The sequence below is a fragment of the Dermacentor andersoni genome, chromosome 2 (assembly GCF_023375885.2).
Source record: "Dermacentor andersoni chromosome 2, qqDerAnde1_hic_scaffold, whole genome shotgun sequence".
Classification (NCBI taxonomy): domain Eukaryota; kingdom Metazoa; phylum Arthropoda; class Arachnida; order Ixodida; family Ixodidae; genus Dermacentor; species Dermacentor andersoni.
This window is the reverse complement of record NC_092815.1, coordinates 107,943,689-107,962,760: the sequence shown is the minus strand read 5'-3', so window position 1 is coordinate 107,962,760 and position 19,072 is coordinate 107,943,689. Positions and strand designations below refer to the sequence as shown.

The window sequence follows — 19,072 nt, the reverse complement described above, 5'->3', positions numbered from 1 at the left end:
TCGACTGCAACTATCGCGAGACCAGCAATTTCCTGCGACCACAGGCCTCGGCGACTGGTGAGAAACGGCCTCTCTAAAGGACACGTATAGGCACGTATATCTCAGGCGAGAGTGTATTGTGTGAACAGTCAATCCAGAACGGAACAAAAGTCGAGAACCTCTTCTCCGTTCTCTCGTTCTTCCTTTTTCTTCTCTTTTACTTCTTTAGAAGCTTTCCTTCTGGCTGCTCCTTTTGGTGAAGAGGAATCGATTCTCCATAGTTGCCCCCTTCTGTCGCCAGAGAAAGGATCTCACCTTTTGGTTCCGGGCCAGCATTGCTGGTATTTATTTCTCGTTCCCAGCTTATAGAGTGCGGGCTGCAAGCCAAATATCAACGGCGCGAAGGTATGCCGAATTTTAAAAATGCCACCCTCTCTTACAAGGAGCCGAGTCAGAACTACTTCTCTCGTTTTTCTTTTCCCGAGATAAGCTCTCACGAAGCAAGGAATAAGAAAGAATTCTCATTACGCATATCATGGGATCAAGAAGTGGCGGACCCGCACACGATAATTACTTCCTGCGCTATACTGGGCCTCTTACGAGTAAAGCTACGAAGTTTAGTTGTAAAATGTTATCGAATGAAACACAAAAAGAGCGAGTAATTAGTGCTGGAAACTTATTCACATTTAATATTGAGATGCATGACACCGTCCCTATACGACACCACCATGCTAAAGCTTAGTTGACAGCTTGCTTGCTATCTTGCTTTCTTGCCTACTTTTCTTAATATTTCCATCCCATTTTCCCTTCCACCAATGTAGGGTAGCCAACTGGACTCAGTCCTGGTTAACCTCCCTGCCTTTCATTTCTCCTTTCTCTCTCTCTCTCTCTCTCTCTCTCTGCTTGAATTTTCTTATCCTGCTGTCGCTATCTTTTATCTTTTTTTTTCCTGAAACAGGTTTTAGTTACCAGGTTACGCTACGCAATCCTCGTTTGAACCGCACATCTTGGACAGGATCCTGGACAAACCCATCTTGGACAAACCCCAAAACAAGCAAACAAACGCACGTACAAACTACGCATCTTTGTAAAACAAACAAAAATATCTGCTCCAATGTATTTATTACGAAAAGATGCCACTTCGCGCGCAATCAAAATAAAAAAGAAAAAGAGAGGGGGGAACGCAATATGCCAGATCCAATGCACATTTAGAGGGGCAATAGTGACTGTGTACTATATAAGTAACGAGACAAACAGCAGGAGAACGCGAAATGAAAGTTTCTCCCAGACGGCAAACTCGATATTGATTCCTCTTACGTATGCGACATCAGGAGAAGGGAAACGATGAAACAACAAAAAAAAAAGGAAGTCGACGCGGCAATTCGATACCCGCCGGTTTTGCGTAATGCTCTATCGACTAAACTGCGAAAGACGCACTAGAACAACACTCCAACAGAGGAAATTAAATGCTTGCCATTCACAAAAAAAAATAAGAGAGAAAAACTCGACGATGGCCGCATGTATAGCGTGCTAGGGAATTCCTCTTTCGGATTTCGGAATGGTAACCGAAGAAACCTCCCTGCTGACTCTGAGCCCTATATGCTAAGCCTAAGATGAAGTTCGCATTCAAATAGGAATAATGGTGTCTTTCTCTTTTCCACGTTTTTTTCTTTCTTTCTCTCTTTTAAATGCTATACAGAACTTTTAGCCATTTCCTGAGGCAGACAGCATTACCTTAACCCTTGATACGATTTAATTGAGGAGACGGACCTTACTACATCAAAATGCGTAATCGACTAACTATAAGAATTGCGCCGATTAAGTTTATCACGAATTACTTCAGAGCAAATAGTCCAATTTAAGAAATGTAGCAGGTGAAATTGCAAGACATATCCACGGAACGAGTTCTCAAGGTTACACCGGTTTCGATATATGCGCTCGTCAAACTGGCGGTATGAAGAATGCACTGCTCCACTTCTTTTCCTTTCTTTTTTCTTTTTAAGTAAGCGGCATTTTAAACACTGAACTTAAGTATAACTGGAAAGCTAATGTGTTTCGTTGGAATGGGCGCACACTTTGATAACCATTATCTCGACACTGATGTCATCCTAAGAATTCGTTCCAAGTAGATACGCCTTGCGAACTTAGCGGCCGTATACAATTCGTAAATTGCAATAGGTGTCGTGTAGTAACGTGTTAAAAGCTTAGTAAAAGTCCGTAAGCTAGAAAGTTACGCATGAAGATTTCTCATGCAAGTAATATCTATCTCTTCGAGTAATGCACCTTAAGAACTAGAACTGTGCTGTCTGTCACACGCGGTTTTAAAAAGTCCTGTATTGTCCAAAACGCACACACACAAGCGCTCGCACGATATAATTGTCATTTATTTATTTATTTATTTATTTATTTATTTATTTATTTATTTATTTATTTATTTATTTATTTATTTATTTTGCTTTCATGTATCCAGCTGCCAGCCCTAGGACATAGTAGCCCCCTTGCAATACAAACCGTCGCGACAGCCGAGCGGCTATGACGTTGCGCTGCTGTTGCTGGTTCGATCCTCGTCACGTCAGAGAGCTCCAGTCGGTCAAAATTTATCCGGAGCCCACCGCGATGGCGTTCCTCGCAATGAGAGCGTGGTTCTGGCACGTGAAAGCCCGAAGTTTAAGTAATTTTTTCTCGTTATACAATATAGCGGGAATGTTACGGTGACAGAAAACGGCGTTCGCTTTTGCACCCATCAGCGATACCGCGTTCCCGCCTGCTTCTCGCACTGTCAAAGCTGTTCGCACTACCGTGGACGATTGGAAACCGAGATGAAAACACTAAATCACAACAGCAGATTTGGAAGACTACGCTTGAGGTAGAGAACGTAGCGGTGAGGTTGACTTGAACCTTCTCACAGCTGCAGTCGCTGACGTCGACTAACCTAAGTCGCAGCTCCCGATGTGCGCCCCGCACTTAGCGTTCTCTCTCTCTTCTAGCTTTCCCTCTTCGAATTACTTTATCCGCATTTCTGTGTGGAAACAAACCGGACGCAGGTATACGGTGAACTTTTCGAGCTTTTTCATTCCCCTCTCTCTGTCTCGCGTTGACACAACGCCGACGTGTGACATGTCATTCGCACTGTGGGAAAGCGAACGTCACCTTCTTCACGAAGCTGAATCAACGATACCCTTGCCTCTTGGGCGTTCGTGTTTCAATCGTCCCGTTCGCGCTTCGTTTGTCCACGCTGGCCCGTCAACTCGTCCCCATTAGAGGATCCGCGACACCTCCCGCCGACTCAAGTGTTCCGCTGCTTTCCACCCGCTGCAGCCGACGTAACGAACACGCTTTCGCCCGATGCAGCACAGCTGCAAGCGCGGTATTCGTTAAGTAATGCGCTGCCTCGCTACAGGTTCTTTCGTGATCACTACCTTTACCGATCGGCCGGCGAACGCGTTCGAATCAATCGCGCTAGGAAACGCGTCAGCAGCGGCCTCCGTGTTAGACAAATGGTTAGCGCACATCCCGAGGCCGCAAGACGCGCGACTGAAGGAACGCAGGAATCGGTGAACAAAGGACGCGCAGCGACGCGATGACGTCCGGCCACGAATGCGCAAAGGGCTTGCCTTAGGCAAGTGCCCCCCCCCCCCCCCCACAATTCGTGATTCACTATATAGCGCCCGGGCGATCGCCTCTCTGCCGCTTCGTCTAAAGCCCCTCGATCGACGCGCTTCCGAGAGCTTTGCTCTGCAGCGAAAAGCGTCACGTGGGGGCTTTTTTGTCGAGGCTTTACCTTTGACAGCCTCTAACTTTGGACGGCATTCTGGCGTCGGCAGATCACGAGGCGCGCCACCTACTTATGAGAAGCTTCATGAATATATAGTGAGAACAGGCACGGGGGGTCCAATTCAAGAAGCCTTTTCTTTTGTGTACTAACCGCCTTTCTTTTTGCGTGTGTGCGTGTGAGGCCGCCATCGCTGAAAACATGCAGTCTAACCCAGTTACTCGATAACTGACGTTACGAACAGTACTATAAGCGGTCGATCTGCTTTGCAATCAAGGGCGGTAACAAACTCTGGCGAGTTCATAACGATGTCACGGAGGGGACCTGCACGCACGAAGTTGCTTTCCTACGAATGAGAGAGACAGCTTACACACACTTAGAAGCGTTTTCCTATATATTTATATACTTGTCACTTCCCCTTTTCAAACCTGTCGCGAGTGACAGTACGCCAGTGTGTACGCCCGTGTGTACCTGTACTTATCGGCCAGTATAGTTGCATAAGAGACGGAGGAAGAGAGAGAGTTATTGAGCGATCGAGCGCCCTGGCGCCCCATATTCCATTCCACATCAACCTACATAAGCACTCTCGGCACAGCAGAGAGTGCCCGCTTGACATGACGTGACACAACCAGTCAGGCGTAAGCCCAGCAAGAAAAGCCTTCACTAACGGCAGAAAGCCGTACATTCGCCTTCGACTGCCGCAGCGCTCTCTTTGTGCGGCAACATTGCCGCTAAATGGACGAGCAACCAGCACATCATCAGCCCGGGGGCGGGAGTGTCCAGCGGAAGCCTAGCCCCCACCGCCGCCGCGGTGCCTGCATTGTTCCGGCGTAACGAGCAACACCGGCCACGCCGAGCTGAGGCGTGCACGCGCCCTGTATTGACCGCGCCCCGTCGCACGTAGCGGATGACGTCGCCCGCGCGGCCATCGCGCGGCGTCCGGTCGATGGTTGTGGGCACCTTCTCGCGACCCAGCCCCCCGCTGCGCGATCCAGCCGGGCACGTGGACGCCACGAGCTGGACGACTCACTCGCACGCGCACCCCTTCGAAACAGTTGTGCTCGTGGATAATAAGAATAATAACAGCAATTGGAGGACGCTTAAGCTTCGCCTTTAAGAGCGGAACGCGATAGCATTCAAGGACCCCTGCCTGCTTCTCACGCTTCCCGGCAATTGCAGCTTATGTAGCCTTAATGTGTACCGGGAAACGCTGGCGGCGAACGCTATGCACGAAGGCGACCCTTCTGGTGGAAACGTGACCTCTTGCGTGGCCCGATCCCGGAGGTAGCGCACAGCCGCGCCAAACCTCAAATGGCAGCTGGAAAAGGGGTTTGTGTTTGGGCTTCCGCGCAGAGTAATTATGTTCTCTCGTATATTCAAATTACAATCCGACGCTATAATTTCTGTAGGTTGTGTTGTGCAAGTCGTAATTTACGAATTGTCTCACGCATTTTACTTCGAGAAATTCAATTAGTTGCGTAACGCCTACGGACCACGCGGAAGGCCTGCGTGGTTCGGGATTATATTTCTCTCGTGGACAACACCGCCGACGCCGACACCGGATTTTCTGCGACACGGTTATTATTAACGAACAATGCACCAAACGTTTATTGTGATACCCAGAAACACCTACGAAGCCTTCCTACTGGTGCACTCAAAAAGTAATATGCGAGACAAAATGTACAGGAAAGGCAAATGTGGTAGACTGAACTGTGAGATGGAGAAACAAATAGGGACACACAAAACGAGAGGGCGGGTCTAAAAGGGAATTAATCATACAACTTGTTATCAACATGCATACAAAACACAGAAAATGAACTCCTGAAATATGTAAATACAGGCAGAATTGATCCCCGGTAAGTACCAGGAGCAAGCCCGTAAGCAAATCAAGAGCGCACCAAATTAAATTGCGCCCTCTGCATCACGTGCGAGCATCGGCCCGCTTTGAAGTTAGTCGCTCAGCGCAGTGCTGCTTAGTCTCCACCATCTTGCGATCACCAAACATTGCGGCGCGACAACCTTACCGCTGCATTTTTGCGTGATGCCAGCTGCTCATTCATTTCAGTACCGTGAATAGCAACACACAAAATGCGAGCGCTCAAGTTTGACGTGTACTCGGTGGGGCGTACTTACGTTGAATGTAGTGGGATACCGTAGAAAGGATGCGCTATAGAAGGCACTGACTGTGTGACCGGGGCAAGCAAGGACACATACGGAAGCGCTGTGACGTACCTCCTAGTATGCCTCGCCTCCTGGCCTTGTAGCGCCTTTCCCGCACGCTGTATATATGCTATAAATTACCAGCTCGCCCAAGAAACAGTATGCCTAAAGTGGAACACACGCAGGAAGCAAAAAAAGCAAATGAAATATTACGCCTGCCGAGATAACTATGCCTATGTAGTTACGAGAATGAGCTTAGTCATTGAAGCGCAGTTGCTTTAACCGAGGTCAAAGATTCAATTTGCATAATCCAGAGAGATGTCCATCGTTTGTGATAAATTCGATTCTTGCGATTCCAAATTCATGACCAGAATTCGCCATATGCAGAGAGAGAGAGAAAAGTTTAACGATATGGCAGGCAGAGAGATCATGCAGAGTCCGCGATACGTTGAGCTTCAAACTGTATGACAGTTTTATCGCTCTCTTTCCGATTCTTTGCATTTATCAAACCAGAACATCGAGAACGTTCAAAGCGAAAAACGAAGAGGCCGAAGTATCTTCTGTTAAAAACGTACACGTACTTGTTCGCCCGCTTCTGATTCCAAGTTCAAGTTTTGTAAAAAGAAAAAAAGGAAAGTAATAAAGAAATGAATGAAAGAAAGAAAAACCACTCGCCAGGGGAAGTGCTCGATACCGCCATGGAGTGCGCATCACGCGGCTCAGCATACCCAGCCTGGCAACCTGCGGGCATTCGGACTGCACACCTAAAGAATCACTATAGGTAACTCTCTCTCTCTCTCTCTCTCTCTCTCTCTCTCTCTCTCTCTCTCTGTGCGAGGGAGAGGGGAGGCAGTAAAGGAAATGCGTTCAATGTATGCAAGTTTGTTTCCTTTGTTCTGTCAAGTTCTTGTACCAGGATGCCCTAAAGACAAGTTCCCGTAAACAGAATCAAGAAAGGGAGCGTTTCTATAATACGGTCGCCAAGTCAGTAGCGCGCGCTTTCGCTACTTCAGACGGCCGCCACGGCGGGTTTGGTTAACGAAAGCAGAAACCGAGAAACAAGTGAAACTCGATGTGCCCGAAACACAGGTGCGCCGACCGACCACGGCGTTCACGTCTCAACGATCGCACAAGGCACAAAATAAAATACTGCAGCAGTATGTATACCATTACGTTTCTCATGCGGACATATACGTTATAAAGTCAGTGGGAGCTCTCGGCTTCGTCGTGGTGCGGACGAGCACATCTAACCGGAAACTCTGGGCAACACCTGCGGCATCAGCGCAGTGCACTGACTGCGGCAATGGTCCGTCAAGGAATTCTATTCTTCGGTGAATAGGCACAAACATCGGCAAAGGCTGTGCCTTGCAATGACGCGCTGTCGCTGAGGGTTTTATACGTGACGCCTACGCACAGACAAGACGAGGCTGTCACAGGAATATGGAGACTTCAATTGAATAACGGTGGGCGAACAATGGCAGCATCAGCCGTGTTGAAACATTGGCCCTGGGCTAAGGCTTGCCGTGTTCAGCCCACTGACATGCGCGCACGGTTTTATACGCAGTTTAATGGACCGTCAAAGCACACTAGCTGAGCTGCCACCCTGCATAGACCGAGTTTAATTTTACCTCAAGTTTTACGCAAGCAGTTACGTAAACAGAGGTAAATTCGTGAGCAAAAGTATACGGACCAGGGACTGCGCGTTAAAGCCGCTTTTTTCTTCTGCATGTGAATGCAACTTGACATTGAGGACTGCAGTCCAAACTTGGAATTGCGAACTTTGCAGAGTGCTCGCCAATTTCAGTTTATGCATGATAATTACAAAGAAATTAAGATTTTTTTCTGGGACCCTGTGGTCCGTACACTTTTGCTCACGGGTGTATACATGGGAGCCGAAGAGCTCCAGAAGCTTGTAGGCGCGCAAAAGTGGGAGACCCTACCGGCCAGCTCTGCTCCGGAAGTACGAGTCCGGGTCACAGCCCAAGCCCAAGCACCGACTCAGGGCCATCTGGTGGGGTCACAAAACGTATCACTCTCAGTACTGATAATAAAGTTTTATGACTTGCCGACTAGGACGGAAGTGTGCGGTATCTCCGACCAATCTTGAACGTGCCGCTAAAGTAGACGAGGCTTTCAATGCTGATTTACAATGTTGTCACACTGTCTGGGGAAACAAGCTTTAGAGGAGCTGTAGTTCAAATGAAAAGCGACGTAACGTAATGTTAAGAAGCAACGTTATTTGCGTTGCTTCTTAACAAGCGTCCGGTGCTTGTCTGAGTAATGTCGTACAGGGTGCCTGCAATCCCAGCTAGATTGGGGCACGACAACGCTCCGATTTCAGGCGCGGTATTCTAGGTTACCCGTTAGCTGATGCATGCCTTTGCGTCACCACATAGCGGCCTATGGACCAAAACTTGCGAGGCTGAAAAAGAGACAAATCGCTGAGGAAAGGGCTTGACGGGCGTCGCAATGTTCAGACAAGGAGACCACGATCGATTAGATCAGTAACGTGAGATTATAATAATATACTTGAGGTTGAGTTTGAAGCGTAGCATGGATAGCATGTCTTCTCTATTAGGATATTAAGAGGGGTGCCAATGGACGATAGACAGCCAGTATTCGCTAAACTTCTTTTAAAGTCGTCTTCTTATTGGCTGGCATGCTGGCGACCGCCGTTTATGATAGCGACTGGCGTGATAACGAAACGATCGCCCAGGCGAAGGCCATTCTATACAGCGCTTAGGTAAAATACATCTTGCCAAAACGAGCCTGGAAGGCAGCACTGAAATCGGTAAATTACTATTTCAGTGTGCAGTATCTCAGGACAGGGTTAATTGGAACACATCAGTGTATTCGCCGATCATATATACAGTGGACTTAAGTAGGGTGTTATGATGCTGCTCTTCGTAGCGATGGTTATGACAACGATAATGACCAAATAGTGGGTGGAGAAGATGATCACATTAATGCGCACTGCACCACAACGAAAGCGTGTTTTTCCAATTCACTTGAAAGTTTCTAAACGTTCAATTACGCAGCATTTACGTTGTGCCAAATACATTGCGTCCGAGCCGGAACTGCTTGTACTTCGTCTCTTTTACTTTTCTTTCATTTCCTTGTACTGACACAGTCGACACTTCGCCTGCCGTTACGACCCTGCACTGTTCACGCAAGTTGCCGACTTGTTCGAATCTTGTAACGGAACATGTCTTCTCTCTCTCTCTCTCTCTCTCTCTCTCCAAACGAAATGGTACTTATTGTTCTCACGCTCTTCCTTTAGTTACAATTTTTGCAAGAAACCTGGAGCAGAATTCGGGAACCCTTCATGTCCCGTATACGCAACCAAGTTCTTACGCTATAGAACTTGCTCGTCAGAGTATAGGTGTATGCCAGCCGACCGTGACGTGGGACATATATTACTAGTTAATGCCGTGTCCCAACGGCAAACGAACGAACCGTTTTGTGAATTCCACTTCTCTTTAGTAATTAAGAGTTCTTTACTTTCGGTCAACTGTCTTCGCCGATTATATCTCCACTATCACGATTGGCTGAAGTCTGCTTCATACGAACAGCTTTAGCGTAAGAACGTTTCGCGAGCACGGGCCCTACACTCCACGGTTAATATTCACGCAGAAGCCAAACAGATGAAGGGTTCGCGGTTTCTCCGGCAAAATCGTTTCGAACCCTCGACATGGGCAGCGGTTTCCACGAGTGCAAGCAGCGGGTATACCCTATTGAGGAACCGCCCAAGCGATGATACCTCGCTGGCTACGAGCGGTTTAGTGGCTTCCGCTCATAAGATACAGACATTGCTGCAAGCGAGAAGATAATTCGCGTACATTTCAGGCACAGAACACGTAAACAAAAACCGTGTGTTGCTGTCTTAACCTGTCGAATGCCGTGAAATCGAAGTACTTGGTAATAAAGATGCGGTGCGTGCTTGCGCGTCCCTCGGTCGCGTTGAAAAAGGCGAACTGTCTATACTGGCGCATTATGCGGCCAATCCATATTCCTCGCCTATACGTCGCATTGGGGGCCATGTCTTAGGTGAGGCTCGTCATCAACATCATCATAATCATCATAATCATAATTATCGTAGATGTGTCGGTCTCTCCAAGGGCAAAAAAAAATAAAAAATAATGATGAAACAGCTACATAAAGACGCCCGCGTCCCGATTCCTTCAGCGTTCTATTGTTGGTCATAAAGACGGTATATGGAGATATAAAATCACCTGCGCGCCCTATCGGTTTAGGAGAAAACTTAAGAGAAAAAAACTAAGTGGAGAGCCCTCGCCAGCAGCACGCCCCGGGAAATGCTAGGGTAAACGAAGTCAGTAAGTGGGAGGAGCAACTAAGAGCATAGCGGTAAAAAAAAAAAAAAAGAAGAATGTTGATATAGAAGGAACTTGACACGAGAATTTCTCCTTGTTAAATGCACTGAGCCAACGCGTTTCTCGTGGGCTCGCGTCAAAATTCAAATCGCATGCAGAGTATATTTTAGAGGAGCAAAGCCGAACAAACACCGTATTCCTTTACTTGATATTTCTGCCCTCACTTGCGTACGCTTCGAAGCGCTTGCTGCCACTTCCTTGGTTCACATGAACATCCAGGAGCGGTGGCTTTCCTTTTTTTTTTTTCAATCACGCATTCGCTAAGAAAGTTGACTCAGGGGAGGGATCAAAGTGAAAGCCAGCGAAAATCGAAAACACAGTGCATAAAGCTAGAACCGTCAAACCGAAGGAATGTACAAGTACTGTAGAAGAAACGAAAAAAAAAACGAAAACCCTGGGAAACACCCGAAACACCGGTAATGCGAACCTCGACTGGAGAGAAGGGAAAAAAAGAAGAAGAAAATAAAGGGCACGGTGGGGTGGAGAATCAGCCGCGCGCTCGTATCGAAGCGCGAGAGCCCCGAAAAAGGCAAAGCGATCGAACAGCCCTCATATATAGCGGACAAGCCGCGAAACGCGGCTGCCCCCCGCCAAACAGAAAAGTCTCGAACAACCGGCGCTCCTTCCCGCAAGTTTCGTTTCGTTCCGTTTTGCCCGTTCGTTCACTGGCTGTTTTCCTTCCCTCAAACGTAGCGTTCTTATTCTACTTATTTTTTAAGGTTTTGTATAGCGCACCGTGCTGGTCGGAAGAGAACGACAATACGATCGTGGTGCCACGTTGACGCCGAGAAACGTCGAGGCCCTCCAATACCTGCCTGTCTCGGCGTCGGAGCCCACATCGCATACTTTCATCTCTCGCCGGCTCACAACGGGACACGGCCCCTATATCACGCCACTCTTTTGTATAGCAGAGTCCCGTCGCCGTCGGCACCGCACGCACAATGCGCGGCTAAAGAAGGACCGCCACGCCGAGCAGCGGTCCGAAACGCATTCCGCGGTAGCTCTCTCGACCTGCGTGTATGTATAGACCTGGGGCGGCACGAAAACTGCGCGGCCGGCTCGGCGGGCGAGCAAGGAAACCAGGGCCGAGACCGAGATGCATAATGAAGTACCGAGGGCAGGTGGCCCACGTGGCCGCCTCCTGTTTATTAGCAAGTCCGCTAGCGACGAGGTCCTTCTTGGCTGTGCTGATGAGCTGCCCCTTTGCGTTTCTACTCACTTCATTTTCCTTTCTTTGACGGAGTTCCGCGCGCTGCAAGCAGACCTGGAAATGTAGTCGGGACGCTATAAAGCCTTTCTGAGGTGCACACTTGACCACCTGAGCTTCGCTCCTCTCCTTCTAGGTAGGGAGCTAGAGCACCGCGAGAGTCAGGCAATGAGCTCGCGACGTGCATATATAATATATAGGCAGAGCGTGCAGGCGAATACGAAACGAACCTGTCTTGTTAGCAGCCACGGGCCCCGTTGTCGGAAGGGCCAGCTTTTTTCTGCGGAAGGAACCGTGTGTAAACGTGGCCTGACGCCCATCCGTATACTAAGTGTTGCTAACATGACAAGGCTCGAAACCTGCTTCGCCAGGTCTTTTTAAAAGCCTTGCCTTTTTTTTTCCAGATGGTGATAAAACGTTTACACTGTGTCCCACTTCGCCTGTCCGCCATAGGATTGCACGGCGCGGATGCAATTAAGCGCTCCTTTTATCTTCATATTTGTTAAAACAAAGTGTCCCACTGCATCTCTGTCGTGTGTATCATTTACAATGCGGAACTGACTGAGTTTTCTATTATTTCTCGTGGCGTGCATGTTGAAGTACGCCGTACTGCTCCTATAATACAGGTACCCCAGTGAGCAAAATAATGCGCCTTTTTCTGCCCCGTGTTTTGGCGTTAATATTAAAAAAAAACTGGTTTGATTCCAACCACCCCCTTCTGCTTCAAAAGTCCAGATTTAAAAAAAGAAATGAGCGGAAAAGATACAATGGAGAGACTGCAAATGTTCCAGTTAAGGAATACGTTTTAAACTGTTTAGATCCAGTTCGGCACGCGGAGCCTCATGTGCTTCAGCCCACAATGTCCTCGACTCAGATAAGAAACATCAGCATAAGCGCGCAAAATACTTTAACCCTTCTTGTTGTTGTTGCTTATCAGCTAAGGGGATCATGGAAGCATAGTCTACCGTGAAACGCGCCAAATATCAAAAATAAACCCCAGTGACAGAAATGTAATGAGAAAAAAATACAGGCGTAAAGAGAGAGTATGGTCACAAATTATTTGAAGGATCATTTCTCATGCAGTGATCCTTGTTGGAACCACAAGGTCTGATCAGGCTCATCTGATCAAGAAAAGAAATCTGGAATTATAACTTATGTGAGAAATCACAATTCCAGCTTCTCTGATTAAAATCGACGTTCCTCTCCTCCCAGCGCAGTCAGTCGGACAGCTACGATAACTAACTCCACTGCCTTCCGTCTCATATTCTCTCTCTTTGTTTCTCTCCCTCTCTCGAAGAATGTCCACCCGTTGCCGCACACAGCGTTTAGGCCTCCATGCGACATATCTTATGCCCACCGATTCTCACACTTCACACGTACTGTTCACACGTACCACAAATTCACAAACTTCGGAAGTGCGCATTCAACAACTTGAAATGTCACAATAAGTTGCTTACCATATGCAGAGTTTGGCATAGACGGTCCAAGTACATTTGTCACCGAGACTGGTCCTGAATTCAGAATTCAGGTGATATAAATTTGTGCGTCGTATAAGGCGAGGACGGATCAGATAGGTCGCGAGCCGACAAAACGATACGTGCATTGCTGCATTTCTTGATGTCGACATACATCAGCGAGCAACTGTATAGTTTCGATGTACACCTCCGGACGGAGCGACATCTTCAGTGTTTTCTCTCCTTTCTTTCTTTTTGTCCATTCCTCAATCCCATCTTTCCCCTGTGTAGGGTAGTAACAAGCACGTGCGTCCGGTTTACTACCATATCCTGCCTTCTCTCTCTCTCTCTCTCTCTCGCTCTCTCGCTGTAGAAGGCTTAGATATATTGCGATAAACTACATTGGGAATTGTCCTTTTCTTATTTATTCCCCTCCATTTTCTCCTTCACATGCACAAAAGATAAATTTCTGACGTCCAAAAAAAAAAAAAATTCGGACCATGGAAGGGTTAGAGGCGCCTCCGACCCATCCAGAACGAAAATCGGCGGCAGCTGGCAATCGCGGATAAGAAGGCGCTGTGCTAGAACGCGCTTCCCTTCCCGCCGTCCTTGAATATAAAGACGCCCTCGAATCCCGTATAAAAGGCATTGTGGGCCTCTCCCGAACCACGTTCCGATTGCAGCGCGTCCCACTTTAGGGGTCCCAACGAGCCCCAGTGCACACAGCCGCCCTAGAGCAAGCAGACGGAAGCTGGAACGCAAACAGACGTCGTTTTCGACGAGCGTGCCGCCAGAACTCGCTATTACGGCGCGCGTTGATCAATGAAGGGCTGGCGCGCCGCGATAAGCATTCACGCGTTTTCTCGCTCGCCGACCGCCAAGTGACAGCCGACTCCTATACTTTTGCTGCGGCGAAGCTGCAACGTATAGGAACGGGCGGAGGCAATGCGAACTCATCTGCGGACGGTCTGGTGTCTGTACAGCTGAAGGCATCTCCGACTGGTCTCTTCCAATCGCTCCGGCAGCGCTACATACAAAATCTTCTAAGGAGGCATTCGTGCTGTATTGCCCAGGACATAAGTGGGCTGTAAAAGTGATAACAAGGCTCAGTTACCCATATTGGACTCAGCATAACATGATGATAAAGCTTAGCTCCTCTGCACAGCCATGGATAGCAATTACGGAGCACACTCAAGTGATCAGTCGAAGGCACCATTAGCATCGTGCGTCAGCATTTATTAAAGCGATGCTTTCTTTGCCGTTCGTTATTATTGTCAATTCATAGGCAAATAATTGTACTTTTTTCTCGGAACCCTGCCCTGTCTAAACCATATTCGTCTTACCATTGCCGTCATTTGAGATTGCATTTACGGCACTTGTGGTTCTTCTCATCTGATTTACACTAGGGTACGGCAACCGGCTGTGAAACCTTCACAAAACCCACTACGATGGTTTCTCCCTGGTTTCCAATCACGCAACATGCATGTACGGACATACTAAAGAATGAAACTTGCTTTTTCATAAGTTCTTTTCTCAAACGCTTCCACACAAGAGATACCACAGATATAAAGTGGACTGCGACCTCCCGTGCATGCCTGATGGAGTCGCGAAATAAAATTCAAAAACAGCAGCAGACAAACAACAAACTAATGTTCATACATATACAAAAATATACGTATCTGCAGTACCAACTACACACGATACAAACTCGTAGAGAAACTTTCACTGACAATCACAGGCGATAGTACAATCCAGTCACCTTCAAAAAGCCCCGTTTTCTCATCTCATCATTTTTTCTCATCTTTCATTTTCCGCATTCATCTTTGGCCTTTCCCAATCCCCGAGTGTAGGATAGCCAACAGCGGGCGCTGCCTTGGTTAACCTCCCTACTTATCCTCTTCCTTCGCTCCTCTATCTATCTACACTACAATCTACTCTGCAACGCAATACAACAGCGAGCAGGTTGAAAGACGAACGCAGAAGAAATGACAAGGCCGCGTGCGCAGAGAATGCGGGGGAAAATTAACCGAAACGAAAACTCGAGCTATTTTCGGACAGAGCCCAGACATCAACAGCACGCCCAATAAGCCGGCGTCACGGTCACCTGAACGCCCTCGCCTGAACGCCCTCGTCGTTACGTACATATACGTGTGGCAAGGCCGCCGGCATAATCCTCCTCCGCCGCGCAGCAGCAGGCGGCGAGTATAAGAGGAAGGAAACGGTCGAGCCACGTACGCACTCCACCCATCAGCCCCGCGAGAGAAGCTACGACCGAGACGCTGCATGCGCGGACGACGACGAAGCCGGTCCGAAAACTCCGTGAAAAATTGTCACGCACGTCGCGGACGCTTGTGCTGCTGCCGCGGCGTTTATATAAAGCGGCGCAGACTAGAAGGGTCGGGCGACAGCAGATGAAAACAAAACGCTCGTTCAGGCGCCGCGACGCGGGAAACAATAAGAGAAAAATGAAAAGTCGAAGAAATTACAGCGCAGCCAACGCGCTCTCTCAAGCCTCATCGAGCACACGAAGGAGGAAATGTCGGAAGCGCTGGAACAAAACGGGGCTTGCTGATCTTCCTGTTCTTTTCATTTTCTTTTTCTTTTCTCTTCTTGCGGGAAATAAGCGAGAGGAAAGAATAACCTTGGCGCGTGACCAGCTGCTTTCCGAAAAAGGAAAATCAGAAAAGAAAGAAAGGCTCACTGTGAGAGGTTAACGAGATAACCGTAGCAACAAATTTGTAAAATAAAAGTTAAGCGTTCGTTTCGCTTCTCCGCTCCTCTCGGAAACCCTGCAGAGAAAGGCAACTCCGAAGAAGAGGGCTGAAACGAGGTGAAAAAAAAAAGGAGAGAAGGCGATGGACAACCAGCGAAATGGCGTGATAGAAAACGAACGACTGGACGCTGGAGAGAAGCAGCGAAGTTCAGGCGAAGGGTTCGCAGCGTAACGCCAGTGGCCACTGACAAGACGAGGCAGCCAGGGGGTTGGTGGCAGGTCTATCGTATCGGGCGTATAAAGGAGCTAGTGCCAAAGGCGCTGGCGAGAGCGAAACATATAGAATGGGACGAACACCAACCGATTCGGGTTCTTTTTTTTTTTTTTTCCAGCGCGGCAAACTAAGACGAAACGCTGCGCCGTCCCTTTCTTGGCAGCGCAGCTCTGTCTTGCAGGGAAGACTCAGGTGCGAACGGTAACAATCGCGCAATCTGTACGGCCTCCAGAGTGGCGGGGTGATGCGCAGGTGCTGAACGCGAGAGATTGAGAAGGTGCCTGAAGAGAAAGAAAAAAATATATACATTCGTTGGGGCGTGGGGCAAGTCGCTAACTTTTCCCTATAGCTCGTTGCACTTGGCCGCTCCAGCCGTGACTAATGCCCGAGTTGTGCGCTTGTTTTGGCGATTTTCCAGCGCTTTTTAATGCGCTGTTGTGCCAAGTCTTGGTTATTTCGTTTTATACCTATTCTCTTCTGTTGCACGTGTAGTGCTGTGAAGTGATATTACAGCAGAAAGTACCTTTGCTACTCCATTTCTATCTGTCCAACAGCTAAACATAATATTTAAGTTAAAGAAGCGCTGCTGCTCTACAGCTAAAGACAAAACGTAAGCATGAATAATAAGTCAACGGCTGCTGCAAGACAGATTATAATGAATAAAACTACCTCCTCTTCAAGCTCGCGATGGTGCAGCATCGTTCGAATTACGATCGTGAACGCATCGTGAACAAAAGAAGGGGGAAAAAGTTACCAACAGACGACAAGAAAAAGTGTGTGTCCAAAGGGTTGCAACAAATTCTATTGCATGCTATTTCTCACCATAGTCACTCGCAATTTATTCATTCCGGGCGCTGCACGTGCGAGCAATGGTCGGTCTTTCTTTCTTTCTTTCTTTCTTTCTTTCTTTCTTTCTTAAAGCGCGTGCATGTGCGTGTCATCCCATACGTGAACTATTTCAGGAGTACTTGGGCTTTCTTTGCCTCCCTTGAGGCTGATTTCACCCTTTATTCTGTTGGAAGTTTGTTTTACTTGCATGGAAATCGTTTTTGAGGAACAAAAAGTTAAAATGAATCGCGGTTCCCACAGTGCAGCAACAAAAAAATCCTCCCTTTTTTCGTCGGCAGGATATTTTACTATAGCGCTGCCGGTCAAATAAGACCTTCTAACCCGTCGTCACCGATCGACCCGTACCGTTGCTCTCCCATCCAGCTGTCAGCCGCGTCCGCTCTAGTTACGTCCAAGCTAGAACCTTGGCTCGAGCTAGTGGGTTGTTCGCACAGCGAAGGGCACTGCGCAGCCTGAGAACAAAATGCGATGGGACATTAAAGAAAAAACTGACAGGGCCAAACAAGAAAAATTAATCCCTGGAGGACGGAGGCCCGAAGACAGTGTAAGAGAACAAGGGGATGTCTCGGCCCGGATCCATCGTTTCGACAAATGGACTTGTCGAAACGACCCGACGAAAGTAAGAGGTGGTGTCAATAGACATGGCGTCTGCGAGGTATTTTCGGCTCCGCAATTGCTTCCGGCGGTAAGCAAAGAAGCATAGCCTTGGAGATCCGTTTCTGGTACTCAGAGGAAACCATCAGAGGGACTGGGTCCCCATATCGAAACGTTGGCTAGTCCACTGTCAATCGAAACTGGCAGAACCAGCTCCGCCGCGCACATATGCATTGTATACGTGACACGGGCGGTCACCACTATATGGCCGAGCGGCGTCACTGCGGTAAAAACCAAACGACTTTCGCTTAACAAGAGAAATGGCTACCACCTGCATCCTTGAGAAGACTTGTATGGAAGGCCTCGGTTAATGTTAGTGGTCGGACGTTGTTTATAGACGATCTCCGCCGCCTCGCCAGCGCGCCGACAAACTCCGCACCTACGGTGCGCAAGGCCACCCGACTAGCACGTGCCGCACGAACGAAAGCTATAGCGCTTTTAGAGGGAGAGACGAAGGAGGGGTCACGTTCAGTTCGCTCGTTTTCTTAGCTCACGACGCAAGGCGTGCGCAGACCGCCGGGCCTTTTTCTTTCGCCTAACGACCGTTTGCGCTGCACTTTGTATCAAGGTGTTTCCTGCAAACATTACTCGAGAGAACTCGGGCGCTACATAGTCGGGAAGCTGCGAGTATGGCGATTCAGCCAGCGTAGGAATGATGGTTAGTGTCTACGTCCATTTGCCTAAAGTTGGGCCTTCGGGCTACAAACGGCTTTTGTCACTTTTCAAACAGCTCATTTTCGGCGAAACATTGCGTTAAAACACGAATAATAAGCAAGGGTTATGCATGAGCAGCTGATACTTAATTATTGCCTTGCCGTGCTTAGAAAACTACGATTGCTGGAACAAAAAAATTTAGGAAGATGAAGCGTAACACGCAGTTGCATCAAGAACGTCTGAAGCCATGCAAGCCCGACGATTAGAAAAACCCACGTACTGTGTATACACATCGTTCCCGCGATAATTCAACGATCGCAGCGCCAGAGTTAATTCACCCTACATAATGATTTTTGTAGGAAACTCTATACGAGCTTTATGCAACGTTCCCTTAGGCGCCGCCAGGCAATGTCGGTGGCACCTAAACACACAAACGACGAGCGGAGAAATTCGACTTCGCTTTGGCCCGTCGTATTATATCGGCACGATTTACGAGCGGCGTCTATACATACGCGTGTACACGGTCGTCTGGTTTCGACGCAATGCGCCTATAATTTACGAGCACCTCGTGTACACGAGTACACAGCGTAGATCGATTCTCGTCACTCACCATTGCACCCTCCGCTCCTATATACTATTCGACCGCGTCACGAGATAGTACCCTCGGGAAAGAAGACCCTACTTGGCCGCAGCTTTTTCTCTTTCTTTTTTCCTTAAGGCGTACTTCGGGAGTCGCGAGAAATACAAACGATGGCAATGCCGCGACGTCGCCCGCTATAGTGCAGTCGACGACGATAGGCCGGGGGGAGGGGGCGGGGTAAACAAAACCGTGACGACGTAACACGCCGCTGCTCCTTCCGAACCATCAATCGACGTTTTGCGGAGGCAAGCGCTTTCCGCGTTTTCTACGATGCGCGTTCACTATATACGTTCGCGCATGGCGCGTTCTTCAATGCAGCGCGCCG

General features: G+C 48.4%; 1 protein-coding gene across 2 annotated transcripts in view; it reads right to left on the bottom strand.

Moving 5' to 3' along the window:
• LOC126541410 (multiple C2 and transmembrane domain-containing protein 1-like) overlaps nt 1–19,072 on the bottom strand; it is a 288,393-nt gene that overhangs the window by 213,925 nt on the left and 55,396 nt on the right. The window lies entirely within an intron of this gene.